The sequence below is a fragment of the Lasioglossum baleicum genome, chromosome 3 (genome assembly GCF_051020765.1).
Source record: "Lasioglossum baleicum chromosome 3, iyLasBale1, whole genome shotgun sequence".
Lineage (NCBI taxonomy): Eukaryota > Metazoa > Arthropoda > Insecta > Hymenoptera > Halictidae > Lasioglossum > Lasioglossum baleicum.
This window is the reverse complement of record NC_134931.1, coordinates 13,468,156-13,484,239: the sequence shown is the minus strand read 5'-3', so window position 1 is coordinate 13,484,239 and position 16,084 is coordinate 13,468,156. Positions and strand designations below refer to the sequence as shown.

The following is a 16,084-nucleotide window of genomic DNA, read 5'->3' as shown; positions in this document are numbered from 1 at the left end:
GGTTCATCGTAAATTATCAGCGGATCTACCCACACTTTCAGTTTCACTAGGAACGTGTTATGCGGTTTGGGTCAGAAGATTTTCGAACAGCGTGGTTTTCTCCAGCAGCTTTTCAAACCGCAGGCTTCTGGCAAGGCCAAGCCGGCACGAATACGGCTTCACGAATGGCCCGGGTTAATGGTACCGCGAACAAATGCTCTAATCGGCGAGCCGATTATCTACGACACGTTTCTCTTTCAATGTTCGGTCGACGGCATCGATGCGTTGCGGAGTATGCATTTATTTGAATAATAACGTTCCTGAAATGCCGGGGGAATCCTTCCGTGGTAAAGCTATGAAGAATAGTGCGTTTCAGCCGTAAAAAAAGAATCTAAAGAGCTGCAGGCAGTAATCGGTGTTTATATGCGAAGATTGCTATTTTATAAGTAGTTTGTTAATAAATTAATTGATAATATATTACCAACATATTTCTGTTCACCCTTAAATATTCAGTGGTCTGTTCCTTTGCTGCATATCAATGGCAAGTAAATTAAACCTCAGATTCTATGCACAACTGCCGATTGAAATCTTCGTATAATGCTGAATGTGTTGTGGCTTTTCCTAGAGTCAAAGTTCACCGGCACGCATGAAAAGAAAAGTCACAATAGCTTTTTTAAGTCTGCCGAGTATATGCCAGAAAGTGTGGTGCATTCGAAACTCAGATTCATTACATTGTGAGAACTCTAATACGCAAGATAGTGGCTGATGTATAAAATGAGTTGTTAGAGAAGAAAGTGTATAAAGGTATTCAATATTTTCTAGGCCATTCCTAACAGAATATTAGATCTTCATTTATTTAGATACTTTCTCGATTATCTACACGCACTTCCGAGTTTCTACCATGGCAACAATAGCTAAACAGTCTTTCCGATTCACGGAGGGACTAATCCTGCGGCAAAATTCTGCAGACTCTCTCAAATATGACGATTCATTTTTTTTAATAACATTATAAACATTTAAACATAAGCAAAAGATCGTTTTGAGATTACTGTAGATTATTTGCATGTACAGTGGGTGTACAAAGTATTCATACACCTTTTAAAAACTAATAACTTTTTTATAATTGTACCAATTGACCTGATTTTTTATAATCAATTAGAAGCATTGGTTTACGAAATGACAGGCAAAAAACATTTTCCAAACATGTTGTGTATGTACAAGGTTACATGCAAAAATAAAAAAGGCATATTTTAAAACATCTCTATTTGGGTCCTTAATGAAAATTTAAAATATATGTTTTGTAGATCTATGTTAGTTATACACATGCTGAAAACTTCATTGAAATCAATTAACATACACGCGAGCTACAAGCGGTTAAAAATGGCGAAAATCGTAGTTTTACACGACTTCTGATCAGTTTCTGCTTAAAATCCACAGAATCGTACATCTTTCGATTTGTATCGTTCTTTCCTGCGTCAATCGATTTCGATGAAATTTTCAGCATGTGTATAACTAACATAGACAAAACATATGTATATTTTACATCTTCTTTAAGAACCCGAAAAGAAGTTTTAAAAAATGCCTTTTTTATTTTTGCATGTAATCTTGTACATACACAACATGTTTGGAAAATCTTTTTTGCATATCATTCCGTAAACCAATGCTTCTAATTGATTATAAAAAACCAGGTCGTTTGGTACAATTATAAAAAAGTTATTCTGTTTTGAAAGGTGTACGAATGCTTTCTACACCCACTGTATATTCGGGAATAGGAGGACAAGAATTGTCGTTCATTTTGGACAAAATAAAAATGTCGACGTTTGGTCAGCTTTTCGAGGCAAACGCCCCACTGTGCGGCGGTCACGAAAGGGGTTGAAAGAAAGAAGCGGGTCATAGTCGGCAATGAAATCGAGCCGCGCTGCGTTTGCTTCTCGTTATTGTATAATTGGCCGTCTGAAAGCGGCAGCACAATAATCGTGGTACCGTGTCGGCAATAAAAAGCGGCACTTACACGGCTAGCAAGGCGGAGATCTAGAAAGCCGAGATTCCACGGGCTCCTCGCAGCCGGCGACCTGGGAATCTCCAGCGCGCGAATTACGCGATTCGCTTGTACGCTTCTCCAGTGCGAACCTATTCAGCCCATTACAAATTAAGATCAGCCATTAACCCTGCCATAATGCGTCGTATATGCGATAATTACCGGCAAAAACCGTATAGAATCAAACCCCGCATTGCTGTACTTCTCGTGACTCTCGGTAACGCAACGGTGCCCTGGAATCGATCATCTTATGCTACGCGATAGAGTCTTCAATATTTATACCACTCTTGCTCTGTGACTCCGTTTCCTCGACCTCTTTATACTCTTCCGGTCAAACGTTGGAAATCAAATGATGAAATCAAATAAAAATGTTCATGCGGGCCAAAAGTGGAAGAAAGCGAATCTTTATGCCGAATAAAAATGTTCTGTGTCATTTGTGAGAAATAGAAACCAAATGTAAAGTTCTTTCTTCCTTAATAATTTTAATATATTGACATTCTTAAATTGTTTCTATTTTCCTGCTATTTTCAATTTTGTCATAAATGCATAAAATTCCCAGTCCAATGATTACCGAGTTATTCATGGCCAATTACATTAATCATGATCATTATTTCACATATAAAAGTGTATTGTTAACCAGATTACACTAAAGATGATTTGAACTGTATTTAGTGGTTTAATTCTGGCCCGGGCAACTGGTGCTACGAGAGTCGATGACGTAGTCGGCTACCCAAGTAAAAACAAATAGCAGAACTACACGATCTAAGAACCAGCACGGACACGAGGAATTTTATTAGATCTTCTCGCTGGGTTTCTCAGTTTTTAACGAAATATTAATTCTCATGGCTTCCAGAGCAGTATATGCTTTGTTGAGCTTCAGCGCAATTAGAGCAGGCCGTATCTCAATGAATAGCCTAATGCGTATCGTTGGTACTTGTAAATTGTCTGGTAGCAAACTTGTAAATAAATAGAGATGTATAAGAATTCTCTTAAAAAGGCTTCTCAAAGAATATATTATGCGTCTCATTTCTACCGTCTCGTTGCGACCATTTGCCCACGAACATTTACTTTCACAGTTATTATCGACGTTTGCATGGAACATTCACCCCTCCCGCCTCCGTTGTCCGTGTTCTCATTAAAAAAAAGTAATTTCTCGTATCGTAACTCAGTAGTTTTTAGTACGTAAGCCTCATTATATAAAGATCCTTTCCCCATAAGAATTCTTACGCAATAATTGGTTCCTATCATTAAATAATTAATGGGTATCTGTGGTCTTTCATCATTTTAGTGAATGACAGCCTTTCACTGATAGGTGCTAATATTCATATAATATGGTAAGGTTAGAACACAGCGATGAAGAAAGGTGTAGTAACGTAATTAATTTTTGTTCTTGTATGGTAATCAAATTATTAGAGCTATCTACATAAATCAACTATTTTATAGTGCATTTTTTATGTCTGTTTCCTTTTTATTAACCAATTTACAATATCCAGTTATACACCGATATTTTATTAACCCACAATTTACTACTGGTATAGTACAATGCCCTTATCTTCCAATCTTGTAATTAATGCAGCCAATTTTTATTTCGCATAAAAGCCCGCAGTCTCCTGATACACGTAGAATATTTATTGCTGGAAAAATCGATATCAGTATCAACATCGGCGCGAGTTTACATGCAGATTGAATTCTATAAATAGTTGCATATCATGTCGGATCTAGTTCGTTCCATTCGATGAGAGAAGTTTCATGCGGTCGCTGATGATTCTGTGAGAAAGTGCGGATTCGTGAAGTCATCGTCGGAGTCTGAGGTGCAGAGGGTTCTTTTGAGGGCCGTGGCGCGAATCTTTCGTGCTGATATTATTATGTGGCCAGAACAGAACGCTCATAGGAAAGTGCCTCGTGAGATCGCGGTTAAGCGATTATGGGAGAATCCGGTGCATTACGCCTTTCCCTTTAAATATTTATCGCATTTCCTACGAGAGCTTGACTGGCTCTCCTTTGTCGAATGCGCCCGACTCGAAACGACTCGCCTGCTTTTCACAATCGTACGCTCAGGTAGATTTACACGGCTCGCTGGCTCTCCTGTGTTTGGTCTCCCGGGGGTCTGGCTGTGTTTCTTTCCCCAAAATGGCCTGCAAGAATTTCGCTTCGACAAAGGGACCACTCGATCGCTTAAACAAACACAGGCCGCGCGACGAGCTTTTCGAGATCGAGTGGTTCTCGCCCCCCCCCTCTCTCATCACAAAACTGTCTTTTGTGTCAGAACCGGCCAGAGTAATTAAAGAGGAAAGATAAAGGGATGTGAAGACTCGAGGCCACTGTTTGCTGTTCAGGCGAATTGCACCCCTCCAAATACGTTGCGTATATTTATAGTTTATTTCACAGCACTAAACCTTTTTTTTAGTTTAAGGACGTGAGGAAAAAATACATTTGCATACCCCCCTCCCCCCCGAAGAGGGGTAAAGTAGGACTCGGGGGAAACAGGTCTTCGGTTTCCCAAATACCCCGCTAAAGAAACCACACGTCCAGGACTTATGCCCTTCCTTCCCTCAACTTCTGGCTCGCTGGAGGGCCAGAGGGGGCCCCGCTTTTCGCATTTCTCACGTCTGGTTTATTATGCGAGCTGGCTCAACACAGCACTAAACCTATCGAGCATTAAACGGGACGTATTGTCTAATAAAAATGACAATTTATGTTTCCGCGGGTTTATGTCTACAACCTAATCTAATTTGGCACATAGCAACGTAACGGCACATGCAGATTGAGGAAGAAGCGCATCCTCCTCCTTGAAACTGTTAGATTTTGAACAAAGTTTATTCACATACGCCACTTACAATTAGATGCGACCCGAGATACCAATGACGAAACAATGCGAACGGCAAGAATCCACAGTTATTTAGTTTCACGAAGGGGGTACGTTCCAAGAATAATGTCTTTTTGACAATGATCTTACGAAGTGTTTAGCTTATCAAGCCGGCCTAATGATCTGTTCAATTAATTAAACGGAAAAAAGTGAATCCCGTTGGAGATAAGAAGAAAGCTGCGCTATATCATTGGGCTATCTGAAACGGTCTGGATGTAACAGACCTGATTCCCCACGAACAGGGAAACGAGTACAATAATCGTTCCCAGTCGCAGCAGGGCTAATTGCGTTAGAAACAAGGAGATGGCAGAGATATAGCAATCTGAAGTCTAGATAGACAGCGAAACAGACCGGAAGTTCTCGAAAAAGTGAACCGTTAGCTCGGAATCTCGGAGGAGCGTTCTACCCTCTTTCCTCGGCTTGTTTGCCCGCTTCTGCATCAAAATTAACCGCTTACCGTTCGCGAATCGACAAACCTCTCAGCTGTACAATTCCATTAATTCCATCCCATTGACCTACAAATTACATCGCGCCAATGCGAATCAATCTGCAAACTTGTGCTTGCTTGAGCAGTAATCAAAACTTGCCAGTGTTTTCTGGTTTTCCACCAGAGCCGGCGTCAACAGTTGCGATTTTCAGAAGTGGAGGAAACTCGAGTCGCAAGAGTACTCTAGTTCTCGACATCGTGTTCTATGTAACAAGTCTGCGCTTCGCCTGACAGGTCTTACCCGTAGAATAGTCTGCTTGCTATTACAGAACTGTTACAGACTCGCGTGCTCCAAATGGTTTTCATTTGACGAAGTGGCAAACAAAAATAAAACTTCAGTGCATGCCTTTTACATTTTATTTCATTTGGCTACTGGAATAAAAGTATTGTGGAAATCGTACTGTAAATATCTCTTTTAACATGGTGACGCCATGTCACCCATATTTGTACACAAAACTACAGAAAGAATACTATATAAATGTATGTGACATCAAACATATAATAATACAGTGAATGTTCGATATAAGAAACGGGAACTGTACGATCTAAGAGAAACGAATATCCTTTCCACTGGTTTTTCCTAGATCTAACCTTTACTGCAAATAATAATCCTCTGTGCTCTAGAATCTTTTCTAAACTTTGATTTTCTTTGGTCTCTTTGCTTCACCTTCTACATTCCCTTTTCTTTTTCACGATTGAGAAAGCAATTAACACCACGAATCTTCTCGGTTTTCGTTCCTTTAAATAAATTGCTTTTATGGCGTTCAACGTGTTAAAGCGTTAGACACTTGATTCGATAGCGACGACAAAAAATACTTTCGTGCTTCATTGTAGACTACTTCTTCGAGCAGTTCAGCGCATTTGAAACAGCATTTGTCGTACATCTGTAACCAGCCCGGACATTTAAGTGTTCCTGTTCACGTGCTCCACCATGTATACACATTAACTTCGCGGAATCGTGACCGTTGCGAGCCACGCCACTGGTTCCGATGCTCCATCTCCATACCCGGAAGAGATTTCGTGGAAGACAAGCGGATCTCACGCGATCGGTAGCGATTAAAATTTCTCGAAGAGCTGGACACCGTTAGCGGCTAACTCTCCTCGACGCTTTTTGCCCCGTTCTTTTCGCTCGCCGGTAAATCCAGAGGATGGCGTCGAAAAGCGTTTATTCGTTTTGGATCATAAAACAGACGGCGCTGTACCTTGTTAGAGGCTCTTCGGGGCAGATATCTCGGCGGATCGGAGGTGCAGAAGAAGCGAAACCGCTTTCGAGGAGACACCCTCGAGCTGCACGGAATTAAAAGAGCGGAAAGAACAACGTCGATGGCAGAAGAAGTTCAACGCGGTTTGTCACGAAAACCGGCTAGTTACAGCAGCCTGGTACCGTTACACGGAAATGTCCTAGCGTTTGTTTTCAATCTTGTTGCACCTCGTTCGTTATCGTCGCCCATTGTTTCACCTGTTTCTTGCGTCCTCGTTTGCCCCGTTTCGCTCGTAGAGTTTTGTCCTCGGCAAAATGAATGAGCGGTCATTAGCGAGGTGTGATTGGAATCTTCATTTATTCGGCTACACTGTAAAAACTCGCGGAATTATATTTTATTATTAGACTGCGGATTTTTATGCATTTATGAAGAAATTAACTGGGCGAAATATAAAACAGTTTATTGTAATGTTAATTTTTAATGTAATCAAGTTATTAAGGGATGAAATCAATTTTTATTTCACTCCCGCTCCCACAATCAATGGAGAACATTTTGTATGCATTGATGCATTTGTAAAAAAAGTGAGTGAGGGAAATTTAAAATCAATTTTTATCTAATTCCAGTTGTCTATTATACATATATCTATTTATTGTATACTCTCATTTTAAGTTTGAATATACGGATCCGCGATAATACTGATGTTGTTGCTGTAGCCTTCACGTGTAAGCCGATGCGAGCCGATCCTGAAGAAAATTCTTGACTGCGCCCTACCTGATAAATAGTTTCGAGTTGTGCATCTCTGGCAACCGAACGAGTAATTTATCGGCGAATGCACGAGGATCCAGTGAAATTGAATCGACGATGAACGCGCTTACGGTGGTCCACAACGTACCGTGACGTTTTAACAAGGTTCTCGAGCACAGGAATTGTTGCGAAGCAACTTGGACACGCGGTGTTGAGCGTTTACGAGCTCGCGCGGCGGCCGCTTTTGATGGTTTGAGCCCGTTGATAGCTAATTGGAGTAGTTGGAGCTGTTCCGAGAGGAGATAAAACTTGACGAAGTCGTCATAATCTGTCTTCACGGTACACCATAAGGAAATTAGTTGGTAATTTCGCGGACTAATCTAGAAACTGTTATAAATTGCTAATTAAACGCTGTTCATTTCGCTCGTGTAACATTCCGAAGACAATATTTCAGTTTTCTCCATTTCCGTAAAAATTCGTATTTGTCTTATCTGCTTCGTGATTTCTTTCTATCTCGGTTCACAATCTTATTACTGCGTTAAGTGTACGAGACAGATTTATGAGCATGGTGGACAGAAGTTAAATGTGGAACAGTCTGATTCAGCGAACAAAGAAGCTAGCCTGAATGGAATGGGCCAATTCTTTTTCTCGCTACTGTGACTACTGGTGACTCGCATACATATCTTGTCCACTCGCTTTCTCGATTTTATTCTCGTCGATGTTTTGATGTCTGCACAATATGGATGATCGAGATATATTCGTAAAAGTTGGTCACTATGTGGGCGATGGACGTCATGAACGTCGATGTTAGAAAGAAAAAGTCTATCGACGACCTAGATAGTTCGGATGGTTACTGTAATCTGCGATTGGAAACGCTAGATTTATGGTTTTAATAGTGATAGACTCGAATCCGTAGTTGCGGTACGATTTCACTCGAGATTAACACCAGCTAAGTCATTCTGCTCATTTTGTTTGCTTTTTCTTCTTGAACGACCGACTTTCCGCTTCCTTCGATTGTATCTCTACAAGAAAAATGGATTTTGTCAACGATTCGATGGGCTTCAGATTATTTTGATAATATTTCAGACATTCTATCTAACATCCGGCTTCTGGAGATAACGTTGGTGAACAGCCTACGTATACAGCCCAAGTTTATCAAAAATCAGAAAAATGTTCAAATATTGTTCGGATTTACTGTGTATCTAAAGTATTATGCATAACGATCCACGGTTTCACAACGTTTGTTAAAACCGTTCGCTTTGTCTTCATAGTCAAGCTCCTCCAGTTGTAAGAAAGAAGGAATTTCTGGATGACCTGGATGACTTAATTCAGATTCTCAGTTGGTTCCCATGTAGGGTAAATGGTCGGTCCTTTATCCGGTCTCACAGAGACAAAAATTGCCTTGGAAAGGGTCCCGGAAGCGTCTCGCGTGCGAGTCACGCCTAATTATCGTGGGTCGCGTTTTCCTTCGCTGACATATTAATTCAATTGTGCCGACGGATCTTGCGCCAAGGAAAATTCCGTGGCAGCGAACGTGCGCCGGGAGTTTTTCCATCGTTCTCATAAGAGCCGTACGCACATGGTCGTGTTGTGTGAGTGCACAGAGTGCGCGTACTCTCACCCGACGGTGTCGAATGACAATCTGAAATGGGAGATCGGTACGCTTGTTTCCCCGAGACGTGGTTTACCGCTTAAGGGAGCATTGTAAAATAAGAAGAAATATTTTTTCCCTCCACGATTTGATCCCTCCCGTTTGCTCCGCGGCCATTTCCTTATTTCCCACGACTCTGCGCCGCAAGACCGTCGGGTAATAAGGTAATCTTATTTCACTAAATCATCGATCGCTCTGTGGCTTCGAAGATATCCGTGGAAAAGGAAATGGAAAAGACGGAATGTAAATTATTGTACGATTGGAAATGTTCGCGCCCGATTTTCCGACTTTCAAGACCTTCGGTGAAGAAGATTATTATCCACCAGCTTGTAAAGTATTGGCAGACAATTGTACATGACACACAGCTAAGGATTTCTTCACAAGTTTTTTTATAGCAATCAAGAAAGCGCTCTCAGTAAGATAATCGAACAATTTCCTCTGCGATTTATAATTTAAAAGACTATATTTGAGCTTCTTGTTGTTCAAAATACAGTTATTGAAAATCACAGAGTACTTATGGGAATAATATTCATTTATCTTCGCAATTGGGTCGGCAGAGGGCAGTTATGCCACTCTTCCAGAATAATGTGACACGTGGCCTACAAATGCGTGTTATTATTAGTTGTGAACTGACTCTCGTTGCGGATACGTGTATATACTCGAATCTGTTTTACGAGCAATATTCTTATTATTCATGAAGATGGAGGTATGTTTAATTGCATTCACAATCCGTTTTCCGCTTATCCTGGAGAACATACTTTTTAGTTATATTCAGGGTTTGAAAACTACTAATTTTTGTCGTAAATAAAAAATCCGCAGTAAATAATTACATACAATAATGAAGATTATAACAGTATAAAATGCTTGAAAATGGCGGCTCAAGTCTTCCCACACCCGAGATTTCATTTTCTATCTTCAATTTCTTTATGTGCCGTGACTAATGCACGGATTTGCAAGCGATTTTAATTAATTCAGTTTATTTCTCGATTGAAATCACGCACATAGTATTACGGAAAGTTTCTCATGCGAAATGGCGAGTGTACGCATTGTCATCCGGACGAACTGGTCGATTCGATAAGATAAAAGCTTCATGGAATATCCACGCAGCCGTTGCTCGTGCAGCCTTGATACATTTCGAAAGGTTTTGAAGCCGCGAACTCGTTACGCAATCCAGGTTTAATTGCCGGGCTGAGTCACATAAGTTTTGTAAACAATAATAGTCGCCGCGAAATCGCGCGGCAGCCTAGCCGCCGACCTGTCGCTGACGGTATTGCGACAGACGCCTTTAGTTTGCCGTAATCAGCCTGTAATCTTGTTAATCGTGTACTTGGCCACTTTCGCGGAGATTCTGCAGATAGCATGGCCGCCTTGTTTTCCAGCTGCAACCGCGATTTTACCGTGCCGACGCACCTTGTTGTGTACTCGAGCGAGTTCTGATTCTTCAACGAACGTTCAACTCTTTGGACAGAGCTTAGCGACTTCTCGCATTTGCATTCACTGTATTGTCATCGTGTGTTTACATCGAAGACTTGCCAAATGAGAATGAAGTCCTGATAAATGAATTTTCAGTGCAGATTTAATTTTTGTTCTGATTCTTCAACGAACGTTCAACTCTTGGACAGAGCTTAGCGACTTCTCGCATTTGCATTCACTGTATTGTCATCGTGTGTTTACATCGAAGACTTGCCAAATGAGAATGAAGTCCTGATAAATGAATTTTCAGTGCAAATTTAATTTTTGTTCTGATTCTTCAACGAACGTTCAACTCGTTGGACAGAGCTTAGCGACTTCTCGCATTTGCATTCACTGTATTGTGAATCATCGTGTGTTTACATCAAAGACTTACGAAATGAGAATCACACCGTGATAAATGAATTTATAATGAAAATTTAATTTTTGTGCAAGCACTGAAGTTTTACAACTAAACCCGAATGGTTGCTAGTGTATTCATAGTAGAATCTCGCTTTCGAGGAAGCAAGTGAAATTCTATGGTTTGATGAGTTCGTTAATAGATTCGATACTCTTTCCGACGATTAATCTAGAGTATTCTAGAGGGTATCGACAGCCGCGATTTTCGAGTGTATCCAGTCCGTTTTCTCTTTCAAGCGGTTGATTTATCGGTGCAAAACGATTGCGGTCCGATTAGGTTCACCTTTCCGGCAAGTTCCGGCTGCGCCATTTCCACGCAAACGAAATTACGCAATATACGGAGCTCGGAGAGTTGCGGGATTTTACTACGGTTCGTCACAGCAGATTGAATACCCGACCACGTAAATGGCTACGTTCGGAGGCAGGCACCTTTCCAGCCACCGTGAACCAGGCGGTGGGATCGAATTTGGCTGTACCGCTTACGTAAAACGATAACGGGATATCGGAGTTGGTAACTACATTATTCGCCATGTGCTAAAGGCAATTAAATGCCTGGCCGGGTACTTTCGAGAGTGGATCATCGAATATCTATGAGGTAATCGGGACAGCTACGTCTCAATGGTGCCGCGGTTGTGCAAACTTTCGTCTTCTCTGTTCGCATCGCCACGTGCTCCTTATGCGAACACGTTCCCTTAGCGGCTCGTAGAACCAGGGCAAAAAGATCCTTACAACTGTTCGACTTAACAGTGCCAGATGCAATCGTAGACGAGTGGAGATCCGATCCAATTAGCTGATCTTTCCCCTGATGAAGCGATATTTCGAGGCATAAGTGGTCTACAGAAATTACACAACGCTTTACGCCGATTGCTACGGGCTTCCTCTAACTCTCGTTCGCGTTAATGTTCACCGACGTATCCGGCTTTGCTATTATCCCGCTGCTATTGCAACGTAACTGCAATAAACAGCCCGACGTTCAACTTATACGAGGTACACTCCTGCGTGGTTTAATATCGATGCATTAAAAGTTACGTTTTATTGCAGCCCTTCGGACCGAGTAGCGTTCTCTCATGCGTGATAATATTCCTACTTATTTCCCTACATTATTTTTAACGTAATAAAAGTCTTTAAGGGGGGAACCTTGTGTAAAATAAAATTTTTGAGCATTCTTTTTTGCTTAAATCGATAGGAAATTTCCCGAGGAATACGATAAAAAAAAGTTAGAAAGTGATCAGAGATATTCTTGTGTTATTTTCGAAACGCATTTTTCTCGAAACGCAAAATTTCGCATGCGGTGCAACGTAGCTCAAAAACCGATTACTCGATCTTTATGAAACTTGGTATAAATATTCTATAAATAATTGGCCTCAGCATGACGAGCTCCGATTTTTTTTAAGCGTTATTAGCAATTGTTTGTAACAGAAAATCCGTTTTTCTTTCTAAACTTCGCCATTTTTGCGATTCCGCAAATTTTAATAAAAGAAGACCGTCATGCTGAGCGTTTTTGCATGAACTAACGATTCCATTTTGATTTTTTTGTTTCACATCATTTTTGTGCATTGTACGCTGCACGGCGCATTTACGGAATTACATTTTCATGCCGCCATTGCACCATTGATATTAAGAATTAAAATTTATAAAAAATATTTGTTGTTACATTATAACATTGATAAATGATTCCTCAAATTCTAAATCAGTCTACGCATTACATTTTTGAAGAACAGGCCATTTACACAAGGTTCCCCCCTTAAGAGACGGCATACATGGTTGTTCAATAATTCCAGATTGATAGCCTGGATTGTCGTGAAGTATAACTTGTAAATCAGGAGACCTGGGTTAACATTTGCATTTCAAATGTTATTAATAAATATCGGTAAAAACAGTCGTTCTTGCAGAGCAACAATCAAGTGTAACCGGTCATACGAGCATGCAAGTTGTACAGACTGTGACGGCAGACAATTTTTCTGTTCGATGAATAATTTTCGCTACCGTAAGTTGCGTTTTCTACATGCTGCACGCTACATTAACGCAGCGAAATTTTCTACGATGGAACAACAGATATTTTGCGGGATTCCCGAGACGAAAAAATAAATATTATCCTGGCGAAAAATGTTGCTCCTTTAAGAAGATATTCATCGAAGAATTTATCTGCATTCCATAACCGTGACGTTTCACATAAGAAACAAGAATGCTTCTACAAAAATATTCTTGTGATGTATAAACTCTTTTCAAACAACTTTTGTTGTATATTCATCATATGTTTTCAAAATCGTCTTCATAATTCCTACAATTAATTATAAAACACAAAATGTACATACATTTAAGAAAATTGATGTTTTGGTTTCCCGAGTTTCGCGGTGCTTAATCAACAAAATGTGGATCTCTATGTAAATGGAATTTGAAAAGATCTCGTTCCGCATTGATGGCTCAAGCCCACGATCTCTCTGTCGGTGGATACTCCGAGATCAATCAGCCTGACAAACAAAGGAATCGTTTAACGCCTTAGAACTCTGTTTGAAGCGAACTGTGCAATAAATGGATGGACCGAGTTGCGCTACTATGGCGATCGACGGGCTCGTCACGGGCCATTGCGGTCCGATTACAAGCTGCCTTCTCTTTCCTCCTTGTTCAACTCCTTCCTCAACGAAGGTTCGCCTCGCATTACCGTTTTCTTCTGAGGGAAAGTGAACAGCGCAACGCTCGCGCACCGAAAGCCGAGCAGTGCTGCGTCACCGGCGAAGTGCAATGCCAATTAAATCGCATTTCCCATAAATATTCTTTTCGCTGTTCCTGACTCGACTAATGCCGAGAGGCTTTTTCGGCAAATATGTCAAAAATGTGCCGAGTTGCGTAATTTTACAGCATTCTTGCTGTAATCCTGATCTTTATTGCGAAGCAATTGCCCGTACGAAACGAATCTTTAAGTTTCTACAAGTTTCTTTTTTTAAACGTGTTTTACATTTCTGCAGCATGCGGGGAAGAACGGATAATAGTCCGCTGTTTATTCGTGAATTAGGAAGACAGATAACTGTGGGAAAGTTAGTCCAGGAAATATCGTAATTAATGGACGCCGTTTGGAGCACATTTAACGACGAAGAAGTTGGAACCAAATACCCGGCATGGCCCGACAAAAGGATCGGAAAAACTGAATGATCGTTAACGTTTCTTATAAGGAAGTAGTAGTTAGGAAGTCGTTCGAGGAGGCGCTTGAAGTGTCGTTTAATTATTTCAACGTTCGTAAGTTTCTTTATTACCCTTTTCTCCACCGTTATAAAGAACGTTTAGTATTCTTTTCCTGTAGCCTGGCAATCTTCCTAATTGTGTCGTCATCTGTACCATTCGTTGTTGTTTGCTATATACAGGGTATCCCGCACACCGGAAATAAATATTATTAAATTAAATATAGCTATAGGATAAATACAAATTTCCTATTTCTCTTAGAAAATTGTAGAAGACAATTATAATGAAGAACTGAAAGTAAACTGGAGATTAGAAGATATATATTTAACAAATTCATGCCTAATGAAAAACGAGAGTGCTACGCGTTTCGTGAAATACATTATCTCCCATTCGCGACACAGTTTCTTCAGCTACCACTGAATTTCCCAAGCCCGAAGAAACATCGAGCAGATCTTTCATTAGAGGAAATAGATCTGCGGGAAGGTCTTATCCACCGTACCGTGTAATTACATTAGATTCGGTACGAAAACCGTTGCGCTTTGCGACCAAAGGAAACGCGATCGCGTTGCCTCGTGTCGAAACCGGGGTTACCTTCGTTCAGTCTTGCAATGGAAATCGCCGAAAGCTCTCGCAAGCCTAGTGGCAGCTGAAACGCGAATTCATAGAAAAAGAGCGAGCGTTTGAACAGTATCTCGCCAAGTTTTTTTCTGCGAGCAGGAGATTTAAACGCTGCGAGAGTAGTTAATAATGAACAAACAGCGTTACCAGGACGATTCGAATCGGAATTCGAGCTGTGTGGTCGAGTCGAGGCATGCCAAATCGAAGATCCGCGGCGATTCGTACCAGTCGCAGCTTATTCTGCTTCCTTGTTTCGGTTGTTTCTCTTTCTATCGAGCGGATGTCTGCCTCTTCGAGCAGAAAGCGACAGGAGCTCAGCCATTAAATTAGGAGTCCGATAAAGTGTGTCGGAAGATGGATTGCAGGCTCGCCGTTTAATTAGAATCATTTTTGTTCGCCGGGAACGGTTTTCCTTTCGAAACCTTATTATTTCGCGTCTTTATTGTACAGTTGTTTTTACCGTGTTTGAAGCATCTCCCGTTAGAAATGCATGAGCTCAACAAAATCTTTCGGATAATGGTGTAATGGTAGTATTTATTTATTTCGGCCTCGCGGCCAAGAAAAATTGGACTTGATTTACAATTCTTCTATGTGACCCATCCCTCCATCTATTCTATCTATTCTTTCCTTTTTTCTCGATACTCCTGAGCCAGTCTACTATTTCCTCCACTCTTTTATCTTGTACTATCTTTTGTAAAGGTATAATGGTTTCCATTGGTTATCTTTGTGAGAGGGAGAAACAAATTGATCATCTACTGTACTTCTGTTACCTGTTCCAATGCCATTTCTTTTCTGATCGTTCTGACGTCGTCGACCGCGACCTCTCCCACATCCCGGCGATCACTTTGATCGTTTAATGAGACTATTTCGTCATCCGTGTAACATTAACGGCGACATTGATACCTACGTAGAAAGATCAGCCGGAGCTGATCGAGGATCAAGCGTCGAACAGGACTCGTGACTCACCGGTAACGAGGACCTTGTCGCGCTAGCTACTTTTCAAAGTAATACTAGATAGCCGTCTGCAATTATCCCCATCGATCGGCCAGGTCAATGTATGGGTGGCTTGCAATCGAACGCTTGGATTAACCGGCAGTAACAGATGCTTGAGTTTGCTGAGAGGATGAGTGGTTGTAATAGCCGCGTACCTGTGATTCATCCCTCGCGGTATTAATAACGACAGATAACGATGCAAGCCCGAGCAGGTGTAGACAGCGTCGTTATCGAAACTCGGCATTGTTCACGACTCGGGATCGTGCGCCATTTTCCCCATTAAAGCGGATGCAGAAGGGAAATAGTTCTTCCTCGGCTTTTAGCAACGCGATGGACTTTCGTAATCCCCCGAGAGAAAGAGCTTGATAAGAATTAACGTGTTCTCGCCACGTGTATCGCTGTTGCCGAGCGGCAAACTCGATTTTCACGCTAACTGAATGCTGTATCGCTCAGAGACGAT

General features: G+C 41.2%; 1 protein-coding gene across 2 annotated transcripts in view; it reads left to right on the top strand.

The window, feature by feature from the left end:
- LOC143221953 (bicaudal D-related protein homolog) overlaps positions 1-16,084 on the top strand; it is a 42,355-nt gene that overhangs the window by 9,783 nt on the left and 16,488 nt on the right. The gene's annotated exons all lie outside the window — the stretch shown is intronic.